General features: G+C 36.0%; 1 protein-coding gene and 1 long non-coding RNA gene across 5 annotated transcripts in view; both read left to right on the forward strand.

Annotated features, from left to right (window-relative positions):
* LOC126830306 (glycogenin-1) overlaps nucleotides 1-19,526 on the forward strand; it is a 280,407-nt gene that overhangs the window by 124,984 nt on the left and 135,897 nt on the right. The window lies entirely within an intron of this gene.
* On the forward strand, nucleotides 538-7,181 carry LOC130013161 (uncharacterized). Its single transcript, XR_008788509.1, has 2 exons — nucleotides 538-2,176; nucleotides 3,261-7,181. It is a non-coding gene; the product is annotated as an uncharacterized LOC130013161 (long non-coding RNA).

Below are 19,526 nucleotides of genomic sequence, written 5' to 3' on the forward strand. Positions count from 1 at the left end.
AAGTTGATTATGCTAATCGTTACATTTGTGAGACGATTTAACTCAACTGATTAGGCAAATCGACCTAATCGTCCCAGGAGGTGTTTAGGCGATTAGATTTGACGTTTTCAAAATGGCGGAATGTTCGACATCGTAAGTAATTTTTAATGCTTATTGTTGTTTTTCTCCATAAAAAATGTTTTTTTAAAACGCATTTGATGTGTTTAAAGTAGCTAAGTCTCTAACTCAATATCATCCAAAATCTTCAACATTGAAAACACGATTTATTTGTCAAATTATATCAACATTCATGTTGTGATCTTAACGGGAAAAGATGGGCTTTTGATATCCAATATTTAAGACAAAATAAACATTTTACCATTGGTACACGAATCGTGTACCATAATGCGCTTCAGCCCTAGTTGTATCAAGAGACTCGAGGGACGAGGCTAGACACATTGCACCAAATCAAACGGCGTATGTAAACTGGAATAACCAGACGCTAGAAATTTGCACTCGCTTGAGACTGCTGGCTCATTTCGCCGAACATAACGGATTTGAAATTGGAGTAAAAACGGAAACCATTGAATGTAAATCAGTTTATATACATTCATACTACAGTATTATATGCATTGCGACCCACTTTTGTCAATTTCTAGGTCCCAAATGTTAGCGATTTAGCTCCTTTAATGTTAACTTTCTAGTCCACAAGAATGTTAGATCACCTCTGGCTCTAAGCAATTTTAGGCCCTCTGGGTGCCAGCAGTGTCACTGTAATCTGTAGGTAACTTGGACTACACGTGAAACACACGCCCCCCTCGTCATGTTACCAGAGACAATTTTTTTTCTGATCGGTGTCCGTGGTGGCAGCCATCTTACCAAATCGTAATTATCAAATTTCACATTTGTGGACCATAGCTAATCAAATCGAAATCATACCAAATCGTACTAGCAAATCAAAACCTAATCTAATTGACTCACAAAAACGCCTAATATATAAAATAGGTCATGAGTCGATTGGTGCCGTTTTTTTATTTCGAATTTAAAAGTTCAACACTTAATTATATAAGTTGTAAAACCATATAAAAATAAAGGTTGGACTAAGACTAGTTCCATTTTTTTAAGTTATGAATCTGAAAAATAGATAATATAGAGAGAAGCTCTACAGCATCGCGCGAAGCGCGGTGCTTGAGCAAAGCTCTTTTCCGGTAACACAGGAGCGTAATTGAGAATGTTACCCACAGACTGTTGATTAAGAAAAAATTCAGACCGAAACCGGATACACTGGAGAAAACAGGCAATGCGCATGTCAACTTACCAAATCTCGTCCAAGCAAGATTACGCGCCTCATAGAACTATTTCTATGATGCGTCTAATCAATGACGTCACATATTTTTTACGTCAATGAAAATAATTCTCACACTTTTTTGTTCTTTTTTTTAAAAAACAAAATTAATGTATAAAATTTAGATCTAAATAAAAATCAATTTTGAAAAACTAAATTATTTAACATTTTTTGTATCACTTGAGAAAATTAATTATGAAGGTTTTATATTTGACAATAATCAGCTTCGCTCTACTCAGGCAATGCCTGTTACATATTAATGACCCAGTCAATTAACATAGAGATCTACTCTAGCTAAAAAAGTCCATATATTTATCGTCTCTCGATAAAAGACCTATCTCTGAAAATTAAAATTCCCCGATTTGATTATTCTTTTAATATAACATAATTATGTAACCTCATATAAAATATGGTAGAGCGTATACAAACAAATTATATGAATAGATTCATTATCAGAAATATTACAGGCCTTTCAAACGAACAGCCGCCATTTTAGAACTACATAGATGTAAAAATATATTTTTATCGACTCGGGCAAGGTCAAGGTCACGATCTGTTCACGGTTGATGATTGTGTTTAAATCGGTTTATATCATATTATTTCTATTCACATTACAATATTTTTTTTATAGGTTACGGTTATTGTTGTTATTTATCTAAATTGCTTCAATTATTTATTAAATATTTTTTGTTTGTTCGTTTGACCGGAACGTACGGAATTCTGGGATTTAAAATGGCGGCATAATGTAATTATTATTTTTCCCAAAGAAGAAATGATGCCGTGATTTAAAGTTAAATAAAGCTATTCCACACATACACACACGATTTTGGATTCAGCAAAGTAAAGTTGAAGGTAAGTGCACTTTTTATGCGAACTTCCGTTGACAGTATACCGATAGATCTAATGTTGATAAAAAAAATAATCTGGCCGTGGAAAAAGTTTGCACGCAACTTTGTATATCAGACAGTCAGTATTTGTTTTTAACACGATGCAGTTACATTGTCCGTAAACCATACTATTCATAAACAAAATCAACATTGCTTTAAGTTATCGAAAGTAATACTGGTTCCAAAATTGTTTTTAAAAAATCTGGATCCAAAAATTATCAAACACATAACGAATTTATTAATGATGTAGACTGTTAAAATTCAGGCTGTGCTAATTTTTATATAAGTACATGTAGTATTTTCTAAACATTTTTATGGGTGTTTCAGGTTGGGTTTTTTTGTTGTTATTGTACTGATATTTTTGCAAATTTAATAATGCATAATGCAAGAGCTAAATCTATATATTGTACGTAGGTTAAGTAGGTATTTCTTGAGACTGTAAATGTTAAAATTTTTTATAAGACATTTTAATGTATTAACTTGCTAAGTCTATAATCAAGTCTCAATGCCATCGGGTACTCGAGATGTTCACAGATTCAAACACTGGCGGTTAATGTTAATGATTTAATTTAATTGAAAAATGGATAATCAAGACTCTAATTATATACATAGGCCTATAACATTAAATAACAAGTTTGCCCGTACATACTTGTACATAAAGGTTTCAGTCCTACTCCCCTGCTTATTTTTTCTTGTGGTGGCCAAGAAAGTTCATCAGGATTTTCTGGCATGGTTCCTCTTTTAACTGGTGCAAGACAGAGGGGCTCGTAAGGGCTAATGTACAGTTGTTCGGATAGGACAAAAAACCAAGCTCTTTTGTACACACGGTCCAGTCAAAATTTCCATCACAGCACACTTTCAAGCATTTGTCCAACTTCTTTAGCCCAGTTTGAGCAGAACAGTATGATGTTGAACCCCATTTCATTACAGATCCACAGTAGGTTGGCTGTCAGCCCAGTTGGAGCTGAACAGTAGGCCGTTTAACCCAATTACGTTTTTTTTGGGGAGTATAAAGTTGCTTTTTATTTATTTATTTTTTTTTTTTACAGATCCTACATGTATATTTGAGCACCCTTGGTGGCAGTAATGACAAAGAAGTTCTAAAAAGATTTATATGGGCTTTATAATGATAGTTAGACAACACTACTACTTGCCAAACACTACTACTTGTCACATAACGTAATGATATAAATATATATGTATCTATGGTAGCACAAATATCATCAGAATGTAGGCCAAAGCTTTACAAGCATTGTAGGCCTAAAATACTTTCTGTCTGAACTTTTGACAGTCAATTCTTTGATGACTAGTTAGTTTAGAGCAGATATCCTGTCACAGTATTATATAACAGCTCTTTGGCTTAAAGTTTAAACTGAGTTGTATCAGTGAGTTGAAAATCATCTGTGTTCCTGTTATTGCTCCCTGCTGCAGCCAGTAAACAATAACCTTTTGCGTTCCTTACAAATCTTCCAATTTTTACTGATAGATCAACCATAGCAAAGATCTCTATTAAGATTATATTTGTAATGTTTGTAACAAATTCTATGACATAGGTATAATATTGGTGTAGTTAAGTATATACCATATTTATGCACACATTTCAATGTTGGCATATTATTAGTCTCTATCATCTAGAAAAAAATATTCTATATTCTACGAATATTAGTGTGGTTGCGTTGTCAACATTTGAGAATAATCGGTCATAGGCTAGATTATCCGGTCTTTTACATTATCATAAACAAAGTCTAAGGAAGGTAACTAGTCCTAAAACAAGATGTTGACGCCCATGAAATTTATATAAGAATGCCATTTCCGAAAGTCCATTTGATTGCATTGTCAGTTCAATATCCAACACTCTTAATTTTTTTTTATTGTAAAATTTCTCTCTTCATGGGCCATATCTATGTTGTTTTTTTTTTATTGAATCCTAATTCGTCATCACGATTCATGTTTGTTTATAAATGCAAGTGTTATTGACAACTGTCCCAGACCCTCATTATTTATATGGCCCAACTTTTCTTCGGCGTACACCGGCATGGTATTAGACTAGGATAACAGTCTCGAAACTCGTGGAGTTGAAAAACATTAGTCTTATATACCGCCTCTACTTAATTATGGATGTAGGTCGGAAAAATGTAAAATTTGGCAATTTGACTTATACTCAACATCGACTTATACCCTGTATGGTAATGTGATGATGCCCCCTCTTCCAGACAAGACATAGGCTATAACTGTTTCAAATGACAAGTGCTAAATGAAGTATTTATGTGGTCTTTGGTGAAAGAAATGAAATGAAATGGGGTTTAACGTCCTACTATTCTGCTCCTAACCTGGGCTAATGAAGACGAGCATATGCCATACAGTGTGCTATGAGGGAAATTTTGCCTGGGCAGCGGGGCTACGGCCTACTCTTATATCGAATTCCAACTGCCAAGGGATCTTTTACGTGCACGCCAATGTCTACACGGGACCTCAGTTTTTCGTCCCATAACGACTAGACAGCTGTCCTTGTCAGTCCCTCCGTCCTGCATCACTGACAAGGGAAACCACGCCGGAAAATCAGGATGAACTTACAGGGATCGAACACCCGATCTCCTTGCTAGTGAGCCAGCGTCTTACCCACTTAGCCACTTGATCCCCCCCCTTTGGTGAAAGAGAGAGAGAGAGAAATGGGGTTTACCGTCCACTCGACACAAACTAGGTCATTTCGGGACTAACATATGGTTTAATTTTTTATTTACATAATTCGCTTGCGTATAGGGGTCTTTAGGAGTGGGAGGAAACCGGAGGACCCGGAGAAAACCCATGAAGTTGGACAGGCGACCCTACTCCTTGCCACGTACAACTGGGGATTCGAAACCACGCCAGTCGACTCAATGACAGACTTTATGATACAGTGCGCGCACGCTAACCATTCAGCCATCCACCCCCCCCCCCCCTTGGTGAAAGAAAACAGAGCTGTGGCTAGTGAAATGAAAGTTTAACGTCCTACTGTTTTGCTCTGAACTTGGCTAATGAAGATGGGCATACGCCATACAGTGTGCTATGTGGGAAATTTTGCCCGGACAGTGGCACTACGGCCTTCTCTTATATCGAATTCTAACTTCAAGGGCTCTTGTACGTGCACGCCAATGTGTACATGGGACCTCATTTTTTTGTCCTATTTTAATGACTAGACAGCTGTCTTGTCTAGCCCTCTGTCCTGCATCACTGACAAGGGAGAACCATGCCGGAAAATCTGGAATAACTTTCTCGGCCAATGCAGGGATCGAACACCCGACCTCCAGACTAGATAGCCAGTGTCTTACCGACTTAACCAACGTGATCCCCGTTGTGGCTACAATTCCTGGATTTGAAGGTCAGGTATGATATGAAACGAATATTTTGAACCGGTTCACCAATGCAACCAATCCGTGACGGGTTAACTGATAGAGGGTTACATCCTTGATATAAATATACTTGTCGCGGGTTTTAAAAATAGAAATATATATATAAAGGTAGCTCAAAATTCATCTCTACATGTACATAGGCCAAGGGGGGATCAAGTGGGTAAGACGCTGACTCGCTAGCCTTGAGGTCGGGTGTTCGATCCCTGCATTGGCCGAGAAAGTTCATCCTGATTTTCCGGTGTGGTTTCCCATCGTCAGTGATGCAGGATGGAGGGCCTGACAAGGACAGCTGTCTAGTCGTTTGGGTGGGACAAAAAAAAAACCAAGGTCCAGTGTACACATTGGCATGCACATAAAAGATCCCCTGGCAGTTGGAATTCGATACAAGAGTAGGCCATAGCGTTGCTGCCTGGGCAAAATTTCCCTTATAGCACACTGTATGGCGTAACCTTTTGCGTCTCTTCAAAATATTTCAAATCTTTTGTCATGGATCAACCATTGCAAATATCCGTGTTACAATTATATTTGAAATGTGTTAAACCAATTCTGCAACACATGTAATATTGGTGTAGTATATATCTTTGTTTATACACCCACATATCAATTTTGGCCCTGTTTGTCCGTACACTGGGTGTGAAATGTGAATCATTCCGATTGTGAGAGGACAAGCATTATCAATATACAGCTTTTCAGGACTTTGCCTTCCTTGGTTAATTCTCCCTTTTTCAAATGCAATAGATGCTGTGTTTATTCTTAATTGATCTTTTTCAAATTTGTGTTACACACTGGAATCATGAGAGGACGAAACCTATCAATATTCAGCATTCCACAACATTCCATTCCAGTGTCGGCCGAGAAAGTTCTTCGTGATTTCCAGACTTGGTTTCCTCCCCTTGTCAGAGGTGCAGGACAGAGGGCCTGACAAGGAGGGACAGCTGTCTAGTCGTTTGGATGGTACGAATGACCGAGGTCCTGTGCACACATTGGTGTGCACGTGAAAGATCCCTTGGCAGTTTGAATTCGATATAAGAGTAGGCTTTAGCGCCGCTGTCTGGATAAAATTCCATAATAGGACACTGTATAGCATATTTCCATGTCATTAGCCCTGTCGGAATAGGACATTAAACCCCATTTCATTTCACTCATTCCAAAGTTAACTCCTATTCCATCAATACCTTGAGCAAATAAGATAGAGGCTATAGGTTTTGGCCCAATTTGGTCAATATCCCAGTTTTTTCTTTCTTATATGCATATCAGCACTTTCATAGCGCTAATGTAGACCTTTTTCTTGAACATTTTCCCTTGTCAGTGATGCCGGACAGAGGACCTGACATGGATGGCTGACTAGTCATACGGAAGGGACCAAAAAAACAAGGTACAGTGTAAACTCAAGTGTGTGTGTGAAAGATCCCTTGGCAGTTGGAATTTTATATAAGAGTACGCCATAGCTCTGCACACTGTGTGGCATATGCCCGTCTTCATTTCTCAAACAGCTGTGGATAAAAACTGTTAATATTTAAATGTGTATTTTGTATTTTATAACATTATATTTTTGTCTTTTAAATAAAGTATATGTATACATACTTGTAGTATATTTTGTCATATTATTCTGCTAGATTTTTAACTTTTCTGTGCAATACATTTAGAATTCTGACTGGTTATGGGTAGATAGAGAGCAATGGGGTAAAACATCCAATAGACATAAACTGTCCTTTGGGACTAAGTGATTCAATTCAAGTTGAATAATTCATCCGCACCAGGAATCTTTAGTAGTAGGAGGACCCAGAGAAAACCCATGTTCAAGTTGGGTGTGGAAACAAACCACTTGACTCAATGACAGACCTTATGATCTAAAGCGCACACGTTGGACCACTCAACTTTTAGCCTCACCCACGGGTCAGGAAAATTTGATTATTGATTGAATGTACTTCCCATTTACTGCCGCAAATAATGAATAATTTTGAAGGTTTTAATGGTTTGTTATATTTTCGTAACTTTGGTCATCAAAATTTGACATTAGAATTGCATCCGTAAATGATGTTAATTTAATGTTAGATTTACGTTATAATGGTCGGTTAGATATCCATCATTTTGCTCATCCTTTTAACGACAATTTAACGTCAGGAAATGACGTTAATCTAGCGTAAAGTTTACGTCATTTTTACGTTATATTTACATCATTTTCTGACGTAAATCTAACGTAAAGTTTACGTCATTTTCTGACGTAAATCTAACGAAAATGACGTAAACTTTACGCAAATTTTACGTTAGATTTACGTCAGAAAATGACGTAAAGTTTACGTTAGATTTACGTCAGAAAATGACGTAAATATAACGTAAAAATGACGTAAAGTTTACGTTAGATTAACGTCATTTCCTGACGTAAAATTATCGTTAAAAAGATGAGCAAAATGATGGTAAACTGACTGACCATTTTTACGTAAATGTAACGTAAAATTAACATCATATTGTTATGTGGGTAGAACTGCAAGCAGCACTGAACCGGCTTTCAGGAATCAGACAGGAAGTGTGTCATACAATAGCCCATTTATAGAGCTACCAAACGATACTTTAGATGTTTTGATCCGGTCACACCCGACGGTGAAATCCCGATTGTTGCAAGAGCACCGATTTTTTTACTGTCTTTTTTTTTTAAGTATCGAATATATTTTTGACTACTTCCTGTTTACGGATCATTATCAGGATAGATTTAACAAGTGGTATGGGAATTTAACTTCCTGTACCAGAAGTTTCAGAAAGATCCATTGGACGGTTTTACCTCCCTTATACCATTAGAAGCAGATTTACAGATATAACGATTTTTCGACTTTTTTCAAAGATTGTGGCCCTTTTGGACCATTTATACTATTTTGAGGCTTTTAAATTTGGATTCACACCATAGACCACCGTTAGGACTCTAAGTAACAGAAGTTTTAGAAAGGAAATAAGAGAAGTTTTCGAAATAAAAGCGTCTGAATAGGCTCCAAAAAGGAAAATAATAGATTTTCAGCGTTCCATTATATATTGCCTAACCCGCGAATTTTTACCATTTAGATGTCACAAGATCGTCCATTGTTCGAACTATCCAATGACACTTTAGTTGATTTGATTCGATGAAATCTTACGTAGTAATCACTTTTTTCGCAAGATCACCATTTTTTTACTTTTTTTCTCAAAATATCAGATATTTTTTCGACTACTTCCGGTTTTTGGATCATTGTCGCGATAGTTTTAACAAGTTGTTTGGTTACCTAACCTTCTGTACAAGAAGTTTCAGAAAAATCCATTCAGCTGTTCTCCAAAGAAAGAAAAATAGAAGAGCATTTTCAGTAATTTAAGGATTTTTCAACTTTTTTCCAAGATTGAGGCTCTTTTTGGACCACTTATATTATTTCAATGCTTTTATTTTTGGACTCTTGCCATAGTCCACCGATAGGACTCTAAGTAAAAGAGGTTTAAGAAAAATCGTAGTTTTCGTTCTCGAAAAAATGGCGTCTCAAAATGCTCCAAAACGGAAAACACTAGATTTTTGGTGTACCATAATTTATTTTCTAGCCATCTAAATCGTATCATTCAGATGTCATATGATAGTCCTTTCATGGGGCTATCCAGCGATACTTTAGTTCTTTTGGTCTGCTAACATCTGATGGAGAAATCAAGTTTTTCGCAAGTGCGCTATTTTTTTAAACCTTTTTTCTTCATTTTTTTGCATACTTCCGGTATGGAGATTATTGTCGGGATAGTTTTAATAACCGGATTGGCTTATCAAATAGCCACAGGGCTATGTAATGATATATTACATTGTCTGATCAGATAAAATGCCCCTGGGAAATCCTATGTTAAATAATGCCAAAAATGCAAAAATGTCAATATATCGAAAATTAAATTTAAATATTTTAATACATATTATACATCGTTAGAATCGTAATTACGTCAGCTATCTGAATATTTAACTTTTTTGTAAAAGATTTTTTAAATAATAAAGTAATAGAGCATTTTCCAAAATTTCACGATTTTTCAACTTTTTTCGATTTTCAGTACGTTATGTTACCTATTCCAGAAATTTTAATGTCTTATTGGAAGGATTCATGCACAAGACTACCAGAGGGACTCTCGATAGGGAAAGTTTAAAAAAAATCCTTTGAGCAGTTTTTGAGATACAGGCGTCCAAAAACGCTCCAAATCAGAAAATTCCCGGGCCACCCAACTATACCTTAATTTCTTTAATCCGTTGATATCGGGTGAAGAAATCATGTTTTTCCCAAAAGCACCCATTTTTTGCGTTTTCTTCAAAATCTCGGACATTTTTTCGACCACTTCCGGTTTAAGGATTCTTGTCGAAATAGTTTTATCAGTTGGTTTTGGACTATAACTTCATGTTCCATAAGTTTCAGAAACGTCAATTCGGCCGTAAGACTAAACTCGGCCACACAAAATGGGCAGAAAATTCGAAAAATAAAGTGTGATAACTCTAAATGAAAGTTATATTCCTGGAATCGGATTGCCTTCAGGTAGGTCAAATTTGAATATTTTGAAACATTACAAAAATTGTCTCCTAAACAATGTATTTTCAAATTTCGAACGACAAAAGCCATAGATGAATGTTCGAAATTGAAAAATGTGAGATAGCCATTGTCTCGGAAAAGATTCAGGGTTTCCAAAAATGTGAATTGTTTTAAAATAGGTAAAGAATTGGCGAAACTACGGCCGATTTTTGATTTATTGCTACCGTTCAAAATTCGGCCACTTCCGGTCTGCGCAGAAGTTCCAAAATACTTTTTCGAGTAACCACCACATGGTTTCCCGAGAGAAAATTTAACCCCAGGTCGATATCTGTTTTCGATCATGGAGAAAAAGGCTCCCGCGGTAAATAATAATAATAATAATAATAATTTTAGTAATCTCAATAATAACTAGATCTGCTAAGCAGATATTGAAGCTTTCATATTCACAATCACTTCCTGTTACATGTCAAGGGTCATACAAGATAAAAAAACCAATTAAAATCGGTCAAAAACTCACGAAGTTAATGCGATTTTTCACTCGTAAACAACTCTTATCGGCACGAAAAACGACAAAGGCAAAATTAAAAATTTTGGCATTTTCAAATACCATAAATTGGACCCTGATCCCGTCTATCCAGAAGTATTCTCCAAACTACGGCCTATTGTTTTCATTTTCATGTCCGTTATCGTCGATTTTTCACTTTTTCTCATATTCAGTTCAAAATGGTTTCCATCAATTGACCTAAATCAAAATTCAAATCCGATAGATTTTTAGCATTCGCATTCCTTCAAGGATCCAGAAAATGTAACTCCCATGTCTGTAAGTAAAATATTGCAAAAGCCTTATGGATTTTTCACGTTTTAAGATGGTGGTACTTCCGGTTCAATCGGCAGGCTTCATATTTTGTGTACACATCAATACTGTCTAAGCTAGTACAGAAAAAAAATTCAAAGCAATCTGACCTATATTTCGTTTATTTTTTTGAAAACTTTGATCTTTAATTTCATCAAGAGGAGATAATTTAGAAAATTTCTAATGACATCTGTCATGTCGCATCGGTAAGATCTACTTACTAAATTTCATGAAATTCGTGCAACTATTAAAGAAGTTCTCAAGTTGGTTTCAACATCTGGTTCGAAATCACAGCGACGAATTTTCGAAATTCGAAAATCCGAAATTGCAGATTTGAAGTAAATGTTTCAATGTACTCAAAGAAAAAAAAATATAGTAAAATAGGTCATATAGTCACAAAGTTACAGCAATGTAGGTCAAATGCATTCGTAAGATGGTGGCTCTTCCGGTTAAATCGGCAGACTTCATATGTTGTGTACACATCAGTACTTTCTTAGCTAGTACAGAAAAAAAAATTCAAGGCAATCTGACCTATATTTCGTCGATTTATTTTAAAAATTTGATCCTTAATTTCATCAAGGGGAGATAATTTAGAACATTTCTAATGAAATGTTTCAAATCGCATCGATAAGATCTACTTACATACTAAATTTCATAAAAATCGTGCAACTATTAAAGAAGTTGTCAAGTTGGTCTCAACTTCCGGTTCGAAATCACAGCGATTTGAAGTAAATGTTTCAAGGTACTCAAAGAAAAAAGAATTAGTAAAATTTAACCTCTAGAGTGTCCACAAGATTTTTTGAAGTGATCAAGGGCCATAACTCTGACAGTAATTATCGGAAATCGCTGAAAATCAATAGGCTTCTTCGTCTCATGACCTTAAACACAGTGTATAAATTTAAAGTCGATCGGATACTAAATTTAGCCTCTAGAGCGTCCACAAGAATTTTTGAAGTGATCAAGGGTCATAACTCTGACTAATTATCATGACCTTAAACACTGTGTATAAATTTAAACATACATTATGCAAGAGCTAAATCTGCTTATTGCAAGTCTTAATTTAGGCTTCGGATGTTATAGAAATTATAAATTAGATCTTTATTTAAACAACAAGCCCAAAATCAACTCTGTAGACCCACGGATGGCTCGGCTACAGCTCGGATTTAAATAGGATTTCACTAATTGATTAAATCAAATATGGGGCAACCTGATGAAAGTACGTCAGTTAGATCGAGGCTAAATGATAGAGTGTACTTATCGAGGCCGCTGTAGAGCGTTTCCAAATGCCATTGAAAACTTTACTTGATAATCGAAATATGTAGGTGGAGTTAACGCCTGTCAATCAAACGATCGGCCAAGGTGAAGACGCATTTCGCTACCATTTCTAGTCAGATATTACAACGATGATAACTATGTTCAGAAGAAAGTAATTTGACTGAAATTTTCAATATATTCTTCTTTCATCATCTACATTTGAACTGTTATAGCAAGAATGGCCAACTCTCTATAAAAATCTCCCATAATGTATCTTTAAAGTAATCGGATATTAACTTTAGCCGGCCAGACGGGGGCGACGACAATATACGACCACATTTTAATGAGATCAAAATGGGGGTAATGCACAGAGTCCGGGGTGGTAATGGGCGTATTGTGTCCAAATTTCATGGTTTTCAGACAATCAGTGCCGGTGTCGCGGCGAAATTCCACTTTTTTCCACCTAATGGAAGCCGTAAATTGACTTTACGTGCCAAGAACAAACGACTTGAACGAATGCAGGTATCACCTTGAAATTTTCAGGGTACCTAGGTACCAACTAGAAAAGTTCCTCGCCGGAATTTGGTACTCATGGTACCTTGGGTTCCAGCGTAGCGCATGCGCAAAGTCAAAACCTGCCCAACGCGAAAACAACCTTGTCGGCACGGAAAACATCAAAGGCGAAATTCGAATTTTTGAAATATTAAAATACCAAACATTCGACCATGAGCCGGGCTATCCTGAAATGTATTAATTTCGGTAATAGGATAGGGATTCTTTAAGCCACGACCAATTGTGTATGTTTTCAAGCCCATTAATGTGGATATTTCACTATTTTTCATATTCAATTCAAAATGGTGACCATCATTTGGCCTAAATCAAAATTCTGCTCTGAATGTTTTTTAGGCATTCCTTTAAGGATTCAGAAAATGTAACTCCCATGTCTGTAAGTAAAATATCGCAAACGCAAAGTAATTTTTCACGTTACAAGATGGTGGCACTTCCGGAATGGGCTACAAACTCCATTTTCTGTGAACGAATCAGAAGTGTCGTAGCTAGTACAGAAAAAACATTTCAAGGCAATCTGACCTATATTTCGTCGATTTTTTTGAAAATTTTGATCCTTAATTTCATCAAGGGGAGATAGTTTAGAAAATTTCTGACATCTTTCAAGTTGCATCGGTAAGATCTACTTACATACTAAATTTCATGAAAATCGTGCAACTATTAAAGAAGTTGGTTTCTACTTCCGGTTCGAAATCACAGCTACGAATTTTCGAAATTCGAAAATCCGAAATAGCAGATTTGAAGTAATTGTCTCAATGTACTCAAAGAAAAAAGATTTAGTCAAATAGGTCAAATAGTCACAAAGTTACAGCATTGTAGGTCAAATGCATTCGTTCGTAAAATTCGGTGATTTCAGATTCGTAAAACGTTTTGAAAATATATTTAATCAACAGCCACCACCAATTTTTGGGGGGATAGGTAAAAGTTTCAGAAATATGAAAGCTTAATAATTTTAGTAATCTCAATAGGCTAACTAGATATGAACGCTTTCATATTCACAATCACTTCCTGTCACAAGTCAAGGGTCATATAAAGAATCTCAACAAGATAAAAAAAACCAATTAAAATCGGTCAAAAACTCGCAAAGTTAATGCGATTTTTCACTCGTAAACAACTCTGTCGGCAGGAAAAACGTCAAAGGCAAAATTCGAAATTGTGACATTTCCAAATACCATAAATTGGACCCTGATCCCGGCTATCCAGAAATGTATTTATTTTCGAAATAGGCCTATTGTTTCATTTCCATGTCAGTTATCATCGATTTTTCACTTTTTCTCATGTTCAGTTCAAAATGGTGACCATCAATTGACCTAAATCAAAATTCTAATCCGATAGATTTTTAGGCATTCCTTCAAGGATTCAGAAAATGTAATTCCCATGTCTAGCCGTAAATTGACGAACGGCAGGAACCGTGTCAAGAACAAACGACCTGAACAAATGCAGGTATCGCCTTGAAATTTTCAGGGCACCTAGGTACCAACGTGAAAAGTTCCTCACCAGAATTTGGTAGTAATGGTACCTTTGGTTCCAGCGTGGCGCATGCGCGAAGTCATAAGAAGTTGCAGTGGATTTTGGGTGTATTTCGGACTGGTTTGGTGTCAACGGGTGGATCCGTGACAGCGGGTGGATCTAACATGGCGGCCATAATACAATAACAAGTGTTGAAGAATTTTTGCAAAGGGGGTTGATTTTCACTGCACAGGCATCGTTCCGGTGGTCCGATTGCCTTCAAATTTGCACAGAATGTACCATGGGATTCTACCTATCACATATTAAAGATAGAAGAGTGTGGGATTTCGAGAATGTTGAAAATAAATTCGAAGCCCACCCCCACCCATCAATGTTTTTTTGCTACCCCCCCCCCCCCATTTCCGACCTCGGGGCATCCAAAAATGGACTCAAAATTAGAATGGAACACATAGTTCCATCTCTATTTTTTGTTTAACTTTATGTACCCCCGGGAAAATTGCCACCGCTTGCCCCCCATGGGTCGGGCCCTAAAATTTAATTTTGGGAATTGTGCTTGGGACCATAGGCCAGGTACCTGGTGAGTGTGCATAAAAGTAGGGATGTGAAGCGCATGCGCGCGCGCATGCGTACACTCGAAAACATCCTTGTCGGCACAGAAAACATCAGAGGCGAAATTCGAATTTTTGAAATATTCAAATACCAAACATTCGACCATGAGCCGGGCTATCCTGAAATCTATTAATTTCGGTAATTGGAGACAGATTCTCTAAGCCATGACCAATTGTCTATGTTTTCAAGATCATTCATGTGGATTTTTCACTAATTTTCATTTTCAATTCAAAATGGTGTCCATTATTTGCCAGAAATCAAAATTCTAATTCCTACATTTTATGGGTTTTCCTTCAAGGATTCAGAAAATATAATTCCCTTGTCTGTAAGTAAAATATCAAAAAAGCCTTAGCGATATTTCACATTTCAAGATGGTGGCACTTTCGGATTGGACTACAAACTCCATTTTTTGTGTATGAATCAGTAGTGTCGTAGCTAGTACAGAATTTTTTTTTAAAGGCAATCTGACCTATATTTCGTCGATTTTTTTGAAAACTTTGATCCTTAATTTCATCAAGGGGAGATAATTTTGAAAATTTCTAATGACATTTTTCATGTTGCATCGGCAAGATTTACTTACATACTAAATTTCATGAAAATCGTGCAGCTGTTAAAGAACTTGTCAACTTGATCTCAACTTCCGGTTCAAAATCACAGCGACTAATTTTCGAAATTCGAAAATCTGAAATTACAGATTTGAAGTAAATGTTTCAAGGTAACCCCCCAAAAAAGAATTAGTAAAATATGTCAAATAGTTACAAAGTTACAGCAATGCAGGTCAAATGCATTCATTCGTAAAATTCGGTGATTTCGGATTCGAAAAACGATTTGAAAAAATAATTTAATCGCTCACTTTTTTTGGGGGGGGGGGGGTAGGTCAAAGTTTCAGAAAGATCCTATGGTTAGATTCTGAGAAATCCGATTTGCAGAAAGTACACAAAAAAAAAAAAATAATAATAATCTTAACAAAAACAAGCTTTCATATGTAATACATATGAAAGCTTAAAAAGTAAAAAAAATGGTGATCTTGCGAAAAACGTAATTACTACGCCAGAATTAACTGAATCAAAACAACTAATATCTCATTGGATAGCCTGAATAATGGACAATGTTATGACATCCAAATGGTAAATATTTGCTGATTAGTCAATATATTATGCGACGCGGAAAATCTAGTATTTTCCTTTTTGGCGCCTATTCAGACACTTTTATCTCGAAAATTAATCTTATTTCATTTCTTAATCTTCTGTTACTTAAAAGTTCTTACGGTGGTCTATGGTATTAATCAAGATTTAAAAGCTTCAATATTGTATAAATGGTCCAAAAAGGGCCACAATCTTTGAAAAAAGTCGAAAAATCGTTATATTTCTGGAGATGTTTCTAACAGTATAAGGGAGGTAACTAGTACTAAACACAATGGTATCAGACTACCAATTATTTGCTAAATATCGTTAAATATTTTCTAATTTTCCTTTCTGTCCAATGGAAGATATACCGGAAGTAGTCGAAAAGATATTCAATATTTCAAAAAAAACAAAAAAAACAGTAGAAAATAGGTGTTCTTGCAAAAATCGCGATTTCTCAGCTGGGTGTCACTGAATCAAACATCTAATTTCACGTGCGTGGTTCAGATATAACGATGTGTTTAGTTGTGGGTCATCGTTCAGTTTTGCCGTCGAATGTCTATTTTGCCGCAAGATGTTGAAATACTGTAATAAGTGTTAGTTTTAGTACTGACCTGTTGCGATACGGTAAAATATTATTTTTCAGGATTCATACGGGGGCAGGTATCAGTACAAACGTCGCGAAGGTTTGACGAAACACGATTATCGTGTCGTTTTTTGTTGCCATGATATATAACTCTGTTTAGCAGTCGCTATCTTGTGACACAATAGGCAGTATTAGCGGTATTTATTTGTCATAAACAATTGATGTCAAAACGATATACTGTCACGATGTTATGAATGTTGAATATTTTCGTTAATAATACGGACGCGTTAGTCCACGTTGTATAGTGAGAACATGCGTGTTTACATATTCTGCACGGTATATATGCGGTTATATTTTCAACCAGTCATGCATGGCTAGAACATTTTAAAGGACACGTATGCATAAGACTATACATGTAATACACAGTTTAGATATTTATGCTGTGTTCAAATTGTTTTGCATATTTACAGTGCACTCTGTCACATCCGACCTCTGATCACTCCGGCACTCTGTTACATCCGACACCATTTTCATGTCCCGATTTATTTCCTTATTACTTCAGCTAAAAAATCTCTGGGTAATTCAACCTCTGTACGTTCAGGATTACGACATAAATCAGCCGTCCCGTCATACGATTTCCATTGAATCGACACCGTATAATCTGGCCTTCAATCGGTGGGTGTGAAGCAAACACTTACCGATCAATTATCCGTGAGATTAAAACTGGATGGGTGTGAAGCCACAAAAGATTAACAAGCAATCACCAATCAATTATCTGTGAGATTAAAACTCGCTACCGTGGGCCTTTGTTGATTACTTTGATAATTTTAATCTCTTGTACGACAGGTGTGACAAATACTCAAGAATATCCACGAATATTCTCCCGAATTCACATTCGTAAAAATATTACTAGCACCTGTTGGAAACATTCGTTGCGCATGCCGATTGAACCTGAATAACCTATAAGTTTGGTCTCCCTACGGATCTCTTCGAACCGTGTGACGACGACCTCAGGATGCTCGATTCACAGTCCGGAATGTCCCGAATTGACAGAATTGCAATCGAGTGACGCGGAATTCAGCCCTGGCACAGTTCTGTCACTCCCGACGACGGAGGTGGTGGGAGTAGAATTGTGATGTTATTAAACACGACGAACAGGTTTCGGCTGCATGGTTGGATGAGATATTTATATATCCAATCCACGCATGCTTTGTAGCCCGAAGTACCCATTTTCACTCGATTGTCACTATTTTTGGTATTGAGAGAATTCAATTCCGGAACGTTCAATCGAGTACGCCCATTATCAATGAACACGTGATAGCAAAGACAAGAGTGCGATCAACTGAAGACGGCGAAGAAGATAAATTAACGACAGACTTGACCTATTCAAAATGCCTACGCATGTTAAATGAAATAAAAATTAATGTAATAAAATTTTGAATGTACAGAAAGGTTTATCATTTTTAAAGGGAATAACATTCTAGTAATTCGAAGTTCTATGTTCGAAGCTACATTATAATAATACTTCCGACACTCTGCGTAATCCGACATATTGTAACCATCCCGTACGCTGTCGGATGTGACAGAGTGCACTGTACTGTATTAAGAGTGTATAGTTAAGAATTACCCTTGAATTATGGCAAAGATAGACTTTTAAATTGCAAACTGTAAAGGTATTTTGGTTATCAGTCTTACAAATAGAAATGAGACATAAATAAAATAAAACCAAGTACGAACAATCCAAACCATTAGACAAAATTCGAAGTCCTAAAAAAACGGTATAGGCAAAATAGTGTAATCAAGTCAGACGTAAGCTCGTACTTAACGTAAAAATGAACTGAACGCAACACAAGCCTCCTAGGTAAGAGAATATTAGTTAATTATAACCGCTATCTAATCCACACAAAAATCCAAGGCACTCGTTTTATTTAAGAAAAGAATAACTGGATTTCGATCGACCGACAAGCTATTCCACATGACCCCCAAATCAATGATGAACTGTCAACTTGTTATGTAGTCATTCACGCGCAGATTGGTTTGAATAACAGAAATGTCCTGTGTATAAAAGATCAAAGAATAAAACTGCACGTAGCCACTTTGTTTATATAAAAGGGGCTCCGGCACACTTTAAGGAATTATTTTTGACCCAATATTAACCATCGCCAATTTTTTTAAATCATGGGATAAAGTCAATCAACAAACAATACGGGTCTACTTTATTACAAAAACATTGGTGAACTTATCATTTTGTCTAAAATCATAATGCTAATCAACAAACAATACTATTGTTCTTTATTACAAAAACATCAGTGAACTAATCTCGGTCGTGATGGCGAGCCAAGCTAGTTGATTATTAGGTTAATAAAACAATATAAACAACCAATGAGTTAAACTGATTTATTCCAATCAATTTATATACGAGTCATTTGGGACTCGCGTCATTTGGGACTAAAGAAAATATGACCGCGACATTTGGGACTCGGGTATACGACGTTTGAGACTTTGGTATACGTTGTTTGGGACTCGGGTATACGACGTTTGGGACTCGGGTATACGACGTTTAGGATTCGAGAAAAAATGGTGGACAAACAATGCCAATTGAATTATAAATATATTTTATTATAATAAAAAAATAACGATTTAAATAAAATTTATTTTAACAATACATTTATTTAATACATAATTCACAAATGACAATTATTTAATACATAATTAACAGATTGAATAAAAATTATTGTAAAAAGATAAATCAAGATATAACAGTTGCTATTTATCAGGTTCTTTTTTGCTATCTCTGGGTACTGGGTACTAATTACTATAATTGTTCGAATCAACTTAGACGGAATATCTGTACTCATGACTTCAGCTAATTGATTACACAAGCCATTAATTTAATCAAATATACATAGCTGGTGGTACATATATATAAGATATTTTTTTTAATAGTTTGCTCGTTGA

This window comes from Patella vulgata, chromosome 1 (assembly GCF_932274485.2).
Source record: "Patella vulgata chromosome 1, xgPatVulg1.2, whole genome shotgun sequence".
NCBI lineage: Eukaryota > Metazoa > Mollusca > Gastropoda > Patellidae > Patella > Patella vulgata.